This window comes from Oncorhynchus kisutch, linkage group LG9 (genome assembly GCF_002021735.2).
Source record: "Oncorhynchus kisutch isolate 150728-3 linkage group LG9, Okis_V2, whole genome shotgun sequence".
Classification (NCBI taxonomy): domain Eukaryota; kingdom Metazoa; phylum Chordata; class Actinopteri; order Salmoniformes; family Salmonidae; genus Oncorhynchus; species Oncorhynchus kisutch.
The window spans coordinates 11,346,489-11,355,706 of record NC_034182.2 but is presented as its reverse complement, the minus strand read 5'-3'; positions in this window follow the sequence as shown (position 1 = coordinate 11,355,706).

Genomic DNA, 9,218 nt, shown 5'->3' with positions numbered 1-9,218 from the left:
CTGCTCAAAAAAATAAAGGGAACACTTAAACAACACAATGTAACTCCAAGTCAATCACACTTCTGTGAAATCAAACTGTCCACTTAATCAAACTGTCCACTGATTGACAATACATTTCACATGCTGTTGTGCAAATGGAATAGACAACAGGTGGAAATTATAGGCAATTAGCAAGACACCCCCAATAGCGGAGTGGTTCTGCAGGTGGTGAACACAGACCATTTCTCAGTTCCTATGCTTCCTGGCTGATGTTTTGGTCACTTTTGAATGCTGGCGGTGCTTTCACTCTAGTGGTAGCATGAGACGGAGTCTACAACCCACACAAGTGGCTCAGGTAGTGCAGCTCAACCAGGATGGCACATCAATGCGAGCTGTGGCAAGAAGGTTTGCTGTGTCTGTCAGCGTAGTGTCCAGCGCATGGAGGCGCTACCAGGAGACAGGCCAGTACATCAGGAGTTGGCGGATGCTTTAGTCCAGGTCTGGGAGGAGATCCCTCAGGAGACCATCCACCACCTCATCAGGAGCATGCCCAGGCGTTGTAGGGAGGTCATACAGGCACGTGGAGGCCTCACACACTACTGAGCCTCATTTTGACTTGTTTTAAGGACATTACATCAAAGTTGGATCAGCCTGTAGTGTATTTTTCCACTTTAATTTTGAGTGTGACTCCAAATCCAGACATCCATGGGTTGATAAATTTGATTTCCATTGATAATTTTTGTGTGATTTTGTTGTCAGCACATTCAACTATGTAAAGAAATTTCATTCAGATCTAGGATGTGTTATTTTAGTGTTCCCTTTATTTTTTTGAGCAGTGTATATATACATATATATATATATATATATGCAGTAGCAGTCAAAAGTTTAGACACACCTACTTATTCCAGGGTTTTTCTTTATTTTTTACTATGTTCTACATAGTAGAATAATAGTGAAGAAATCAAAACTATGAAATAACACATATGGAAACATGTAGAAACCAAAAAAGTGTTAAACAAATCAAAATACATTTTGTATATGGAGATTCTTTAAAAGTAGCCACCCTTTGCTTTGATGGCCGCTCTGCACACTGTTGGCATTCTCTCAACCAGCTTCATGAGGTAGTCACCTGGAATGCATTTGAATTAACATGTGCACCTTGTTAAAATTTAATTTGTGTAATTTCTTTCCTTCTTAATGCATTTGAGCCAATCAGTTGTGTTGTGACAAGGTAGGAGTGGTATACAGAAGATGGTCTTTTGCCAAATAAGGCTAAGTCCATATTTTGACAAGAACAGCTCAATTAAGCAAAGAGAAATGACAGTCCATCATTACTTTAAGACATGAAGGTCAGTCAATAGTGAACATTTCAAGAATTTTGAAAGTTTCTTCAAGTGCAGTCGCAAAAACCATCAAGCGCAATGATGAAACTGGGTCTCATGAGGACCACCACAGGAAAGGAAGAACCAGAATAACTTCTGCTGCAAAGGATAAGTTCATTAGAGTTACCAGCCTCAGAAATTGCAGCCCAAATAAATGCTTCACAGAGTTCAAGTAACATACACATCTCAACATCAACTGTTCAGAGGAGACTGTGTGAATCAGGCCTTCATGGTCGAATTGTTGCAAAGAAACCACTACTAAAGGACACCAATAAGGAAGAGACTTGCTTGGGCCAAGAAACACGAGCAATGGACATTGGAGGAAATCTGTCCTTTGGTCAGAATTTTTTATATTTTTGGTTCCAAAAATGTTGCATCTTTGTGAGACGCAGAGTAGGTGAATGGATGATCTCCACGTGTGGTTCCTACCATGAAGCATGGAGGAGGTGGTGTGATGGTGCTTTGCTAGTGACATTGTCTGTGATTCATTAAGAATTCAAGACACACTTAACCATCATGGCTACCACAGCATTCTGCAGTGATTCTCCATCCCATCTGGTTTGCGCTTAGTGGAACTATCATTGTTTTTCAACAGGGCAATGACCCAACACACCTCCAGGCTGTGTAAGGGCTACTTGACCAAGAAGGAGAGTGATGGAGTGCTGCGTCAGATGACCTACTTTGAAGAATCTCAAATATATTTGGATTTTTAACACTTTTTTGGTTACTACATGATTCCATATGTGTTTTTTCATAGTTGTGAAGTATTATTCTGCAATGTAGAGAATGTAGAGAATAGTAAAAATTAATAAAAACCCTTGAATGAGTAGGTGTCCAAACTTTTGACTGGTACTGTATTTATATATATAAAATCTGTTTTACGCCCAAAAGGCTAAATGCTAAGGTTACTGACACAGAATGAGTTGGATTTATTTTGTTTGAAAACCTTATCCCAGAATGCTTTGGGAGATATAAAGCAGAGGTCTAAGGATATTTATCTATTGTTATGTTCTTATTCTTTAGCTAAGAGGATTTATGAAGATTATCACTCTCTCTAATGGCAGTTTAGGAACCACTGCATGTTGACTATCAACATCATGAGTTCAGAGGGCACTAGATAGATTTGTATTACTCTCAAAGTTGCCACTTCTGTGGAGGGATTATGTCAAGTCCAGGTCCAAGTTACATAACAAAACAGCATATGACAAAAGGGCAGCACAGCAAAATATCCCCAGATCGGATGTATGGGACTTTCATCCGTGGAATATCAAACAGAACATGATAAGGAATAGCAATATTTGATTGAATGAAGAAGAGATTGTCGTGTCAAATGCTCAGTATTGCCATTTCACCCGTTAGGAAAGTATAATCTTGTGTTGTTTTTTAAACTTTGTGAATAGAAGCGTGAATACCTGAGCCATCGTAACCTCCTAGTGTGGGAAACACAGGAAACAGCCCAGATAGATGCACTGTATGTTGTGAAAATAAGTAGCAAATTGTAGTTATAAAGGAGTTTCAGTCCAGGACGATTGTCTCAATGTGTCTTGAGAAAGTTTGGAAGAAAACAAGCTTTGATCCGGTCCCCTTTCTGTTCAACAGAGGGCATGGTCAACGTTTCCGTTCCTTTCCCATCAACAGCCAGCCCAGGGTGGCATTCCCAGTCTTTCCACAGTCAGACCCAGCCCCAGCCAGGATCAGTAAGAGAAGGTCCAGAAATGTCAACGTTGTCTAGCACTGGTGATGTCATTTTCAGTTGACATGGACGTTGATGGTTTGGGACAGATAAAAACACTACCCTTTCCCTCAGGACGTTAATGGTCTAGTCCACATTTGCACCCACTGTATATAGACTTGTCTCTTTTGTGTCGTTGACTGTATGTTTGTTTACTCCATGTGTAACTCTGTGGTGTTGTTTGTGTCGCACTGCTTTACTTTATCTTGGCCAGGTCGCAGTTGTAAATGAGAACTTGTTCTCAACTAGCCTACCTGGTTATATAAAGGTGAAATAAAAACAGTTTTATAATAAATGGGACAGAGATTTCAGCTGCTAAATGGCCTGATCCCAACAGACCAACATACTCACTTTATAATGTGGCTCAGTTAGTAGAACATGGTGCTTGCTATGCCAGGGTTGTGGGTTCGATTCCCATAGTGAATCAGAACGAAAATGTATACACTCACTACTATAAGTTGCTCTGGATAAGAGTGTCTGCTACATGACTAAAATGTAAAAACATTCATGTGGAGTTCTATTGTTAATTCAGGAAATTAAATGAAAATTCAATAATTAAAGAGTGTGGAATTCCATTTATTCTATTGGAATGTCAACATGTCCCTGAGCCTAAACAGACAAACATTCTATAAAGTCAAAGAAATCCCATATCATCTCAGCTGAGGTGCCACTTGTGGATACATACCATAAGGGTTTGGAAGGACATTTGTCATGCAATCTTATGACAATAAACCAACATGGACACCTCACATATACTGTATACTGTAATTTGATTTCTGGGGTGTGGATATACTCTATATTTCACCATTTTAGGCAGATTCAGTTTCCATGGAGCTGGCAGATCCCCGATTAATTAGGTGATGTCCTCATTAATCAATGTTTGAGCTAATGAGAAGTGATCACAGTTGTGATTGGCTGACCCTAGAGCTGGCTAATTTAAATAGCTAGTTCATATTGAACTGACTCTTGAGTCAAAACCACTCAAAAACAGGGCCCATATTTAGGAGTGCTGATCTAGGATGTTTTTTCTTCTTCATTTTAGATCATAATTAATAAGATAATATGGAGTGGGGTGATCTGATCCTAAATCAGCAAACTTACTCTGAGATGCTTTTTGAATACCAGTGAACTAGTGTCCCTTAGCACTTTAAACTTAGACATTTTTTTGGTGCAACCTGGTCTCACAGCATTTCATATTATTCTGTACATAAATCCATGACGCTCCATTTAGTATGACATGTTATGGTATGTATTAATTTGTGGATGTCCATGACCCATTTTATATATGTATTTATTTATATAAAGCCTCATTTACTATCTCATGTCTGAAATGTCATCCTATAACCTACAGATGTAGGATCTTAACTTGAGCCAGTTTGCTAAAGCAGGAAAATAATCCTGCAGCAACAGGAAATCAAATCAAAATGTAAGTGGAAATGACAAACTTTTGAAGACTTTTTAAGCTTAGGATACACTACAAGTTTGCATTTCCTTGCTGTGCTGGAAAATTCTCAGCCACAAAATCTCAAATCTCTATATAATGTACTACTTTTTGCCACAACTCTGGCCAAAGGTAATGCACTGTAAAGGAAACAGGTTGCCATTTCAGCCACAACCAAACACTATGAGAAAGTCCAGTCTCTGGCCTGGATGGCAGTAGTAATGAGTTGATCAAAAACAGCCCCCAGGACATTTACAGGCTGCTATGAAGCCGTAAAGACTTCATACCTAGTGGACAGCCTGTCCACCCAGGGTACTCATTAACCTCTAGACATACACACCACACTCTACAGGGCTAGGATTGGCTCGGAGGCAAAGAGTTTGATTATAGAAAAGACATGCACAATATTCACCTGGAACTAGGTTCATGAACTGGCAAAACGCAGAGTCCTTGTATGAATCAACTCAGAGAGGAGTTTATACCTGAGAGAGACAAGAGAAGGAGAGAGCGCACACAAGAGAGCGCAAGAGCGAGAGAGAGAGCGAGAAAGAGGGAGACGAGAGAGAGAGCGAGAAAGAGGGAGACAACAAGAGAGAGTGAGAGCAAGAGAGAGCGCGAGAGAAAGTGAGAAAGAGAGAGAGAAAAGGCAAACGAGTCAATATAACTGTGCCAGATTTGATAAACATCAAACCCAGCTCACCGCCGCCAGTCATACAGCAAGTCATAAAGCTCTCAGTCTCAAGACAGTGTTCATTTGGTTCCCACATAGGACCTCTCTCTCTGCACCTGCCATCTATCACCTCTCTGTGTACAGTGATCACTCTGAGAATCATATAAAACACAAAAGCCCAATGAACCATGGCACTAATCAAATCTGCTAACGACACAAAGTCATCCAGTACCAGTAATCCCATGTGTCCAGTACTGGTACTCCCAGCTTCACTAGAATAGAACCGGAAAGCTTTGGGCCGAACCGTGACAGTGGAGGGAGGGTGAGCAACAATATTACAAGCTAATTCATTAGCGATAGATTTGGACTTGGTTTAAACCTTGTCATTCACTCCAATGACGATAAATTGCTTTAACAACTGATTGAGTAAACCTATCAGTTGGCTGCGATTCACCATTCATGCTTAAAACAAGGTTGTTCTAGCATTTGTAGAACACCCAGAGCATGCATCACGCGCACACACACACACGCGCATGCACACACACACACACGCACGCACAAACACACACACACGCATGCACACACACACACACGCATGCACACACACACACACGCATGCACACACACACACACACGCATGCACACACAGCATAACAAAAAGGAATGCAGAATCCTCCTGGCTCTTGTTATTAGGTCAGTGTAGCCCCCAGGCAGTAGCTCCCGTATGTGGATGGGAGGAGAGGGGAAAAGAGGCAGGCAGAGCAGAGGACAGTAAACGGCTGTCTTTGACACTCATCGTTATTGAAGGGGAGCATGTTCCCCAGACATCACAGCTCTGCTGACAGCTGCTCTCTCACCTCCCCTCTCTCCTCCTGTCCCTGACTGACCTTACCCAGCTCTAATGTAAGCATGGACATGGACACGGACACACAGCCACTGAACTTGTTTTGGTGGAAGGAGCTGTAGGAGGATGGGCTCATTATAATGGCTGGAATAGAATTAATGGAACACAGTCAAACACGTGGTTTCCGTACACTTGATGTTTGATACGGTTCCATTTATTCCATTGCAGCCATTACAATGAGCCCGTCCTCCTATAGTTCATTCCACCAGCCTCCTCTGGTTGACACACTTCTCTCCCTCCCTCCCCCTTCCCCTATTTCCCTGGGTGCCTTCTTTAAAAGCATTCAGCACAGGAGGGCGAGTCCTAACAGTAGGTCCTACAGCACACACAGTCCTATACGCTGTTGTAAGTGTCCTTAGTATAACTCTGTCTTTGGTGTGGGCTCTCTGGGCTAAATCAGTCCTGGGTGACTACTCTTAACACAAGGTAAACAACACTGCGAACCGTCCGGCCTCTGTTCCCTAGCCAAATGCATCTGTGACGCAGCCAAAAGTGGAAATGAAGTATGAAAGCTCCGGTCCCACGGGGGAACATATTGACTGTAACACCGGATTGTTTTTATGCGAATTGAATTTCCTAATCAATGGCGGTAATCAGGGGTTAGTGTTGGGAGCCCTGGGACACAGACAGGCATGTAAGGTCTGCAGTTTGCCTGGTGTCATCTTAAACTGCGAGGGCTACGAGACGCGACACAATGGTCAATGCTCCCCTGCAAATCAGAATATTAGCACAACGGGAATCTCCTGATTAGACGAAAGACGGATAATAAAAGAACTGAAAATAAATTCTCCGTTCAGTTGGAGTCAGTATGTGGACACAAAACAAACAACCTAAGATCCAAGAGTGCCAGGGCTGGTTTCCCTCACTCTCCTCCCAGGTTAGAAATGGCATCTGACTAAGAAGAGATAAGGTCAGGATTCTCCTCTTCAATCCAGACACAATAATAATCCTGACTCATTATTTATTACGTAACTAAAAGAGATAGACTGATCGATAGAGATGGGAGAGAGGGGGAGTGAGAGAAAGAGAGAGGAGAGCGATATAGAGGGGGGACTAGTTTTCATCTCAGCTCTTAGCACTGCCCTGTGTGTGTGTGTGTGTGTGTGAGAGAGAGAGAGCCTTGGAGCACTTTTCTACCTGAGTGGTCCTGACATAGACCTCTCCAGCATCACTCTAAAACCACCCCCTACCTTCCCAACCTCCTCATACATAATTATAGCCATAAACGTACACTTAACATAGTTATCTTCTCTACAACAGCAGGACAACCTTAAATGAACTGTTCGCTTAAATGTGACGTAAAAATGCAATTATCTAAACTTAAATTATTCCCACTTACAGTACAACGAGCCATGCCACTCTTCCTTCATTATCAACACACCATTATAGACTTAAAGGTCTATCTGTATGTTATTCACAATGTCTTCTAAATATAAGTACTCGGTCTCTGTGTCACGTGTACACTGGTTGCATGAGGATTAGACTGCCTCTCTTCTCTGTCAGCAAAACTCGTTCTCACTGGAGGGATCTTCTTCTCACTGGAGGGATCTTCGGGGATCACAATCACACAAGTAAACAGTTTCCATACCCGTCTCATGAGTTGAGCCCTCCACAAATCTTTGATGGACCTGAAGCATTTACATAACTCATAAGAGTGAAGGAGGACGAAGATGAAGAGAAGGAGGAAGAGGAAGGAGAAATATTAGGTGTTTTTTTTCACTGTGGGTAGCAATTCTTTTTGTTGCCCGTGCTACAGATGGTTATATCGGTCTGCTAACACAGGACTAGTAAAGCTTTGTTTATTTATTCATATACACAACACCTCCGGAAAGTATTCAGACCCCTTGACTTTTTCCACATTTTATTATGTTACAGCCTTATTCTAAAATTCACTGAATCGTTCCCCCCCCCCCCCCCCCCCCCCAACTTACACACGTTTACTCCATAATTTTTGCAAATTCATTACAAATAAAAAAATAAATATCATATTTACATAAGTTTTCAGACCATTTAGTACTTTGTTGAAGCACCTTTGGCAGCGATTATTGCATCGAGAATTCTTGGGTATGACGCTACAAGCTTGGCACACCTGTATTTGGGGAGTTTCTCTCATTCTTCTCTGCAGATCATCTCAAGCTCTGTCAGGTTGGATGGGGAGTGTCGCTGCACAGCTATTTTCATGTCTCTCCAGATATGTTCGATCAGGTTCAAGTCCGGGCTCTGGCTGGGCCACTCAAGGACATTCAGAGACTTGTCTCGAAGCCACTCCTGTGTTGTCTTGGTGTGTGCTTAGGGTCGTTGTTCTGTTGGAAGGTGAACCTTCACCCCAGTCTGAGGTCCTAAGCACTCTGGAGCAGGTTTTCATCAAGTATCTCTGTACTTAGCTCCGTTCATCTATCCCTCAATCCTGACTAGTCTCCCAGTCCCTGCCTCAGAATAATATCTCCACACCATTATGCTACCACCACCATGTTTCACCGTAGGGATGGTGTCAGACTTCCTCCAGATGTGACGCTTGGCATTCAGGTCAAAGAGTTCAATCTTAGTTTCATCAGACCAGAGCATCTTGTTTCTCATGTTCTGAGAATGGAGTTTGCCAAAAAGCACCTAAACAAACGGGCAGTCATGTGCCTTTTACTGAGAAGTGGCTTCCATCTGGCCACTCTACCATAAAGGCCTGATTGGTGTAGTGCTGCAGAGATGGTAGCACTGTCAACTGTGGGACCTTATATAGACAGGTGCATGCCTTTCCAAATCATGTCCAATCAATTGAATCAATGACAGGTGGAATCCAATCAAGTTGTAGAAACATCAAGAATTATTAATGGAAACAGAAAACACCTGAGCTCAATTTTGAGTGTCGTAGCATAAGGTATTACTGTTAATTATTTTTAATATATCTGCAAAAATGTCCTGCATTCCAGGTGACTACCTTATGAAGCTGGTTGAGAGAATGCCAAGTGTGTTATTTCATAGTTTTGATGTCTTCACTATTATTTTACAATGTAGAAAATAGTACAAAATGTATATATATTTTTTAGGGGTGAACTCTTAGCCCCCTTACTTCCCGTGGCTATGGAGAGGTGCAGGTGTGAGGAGAAGGAGAAGTC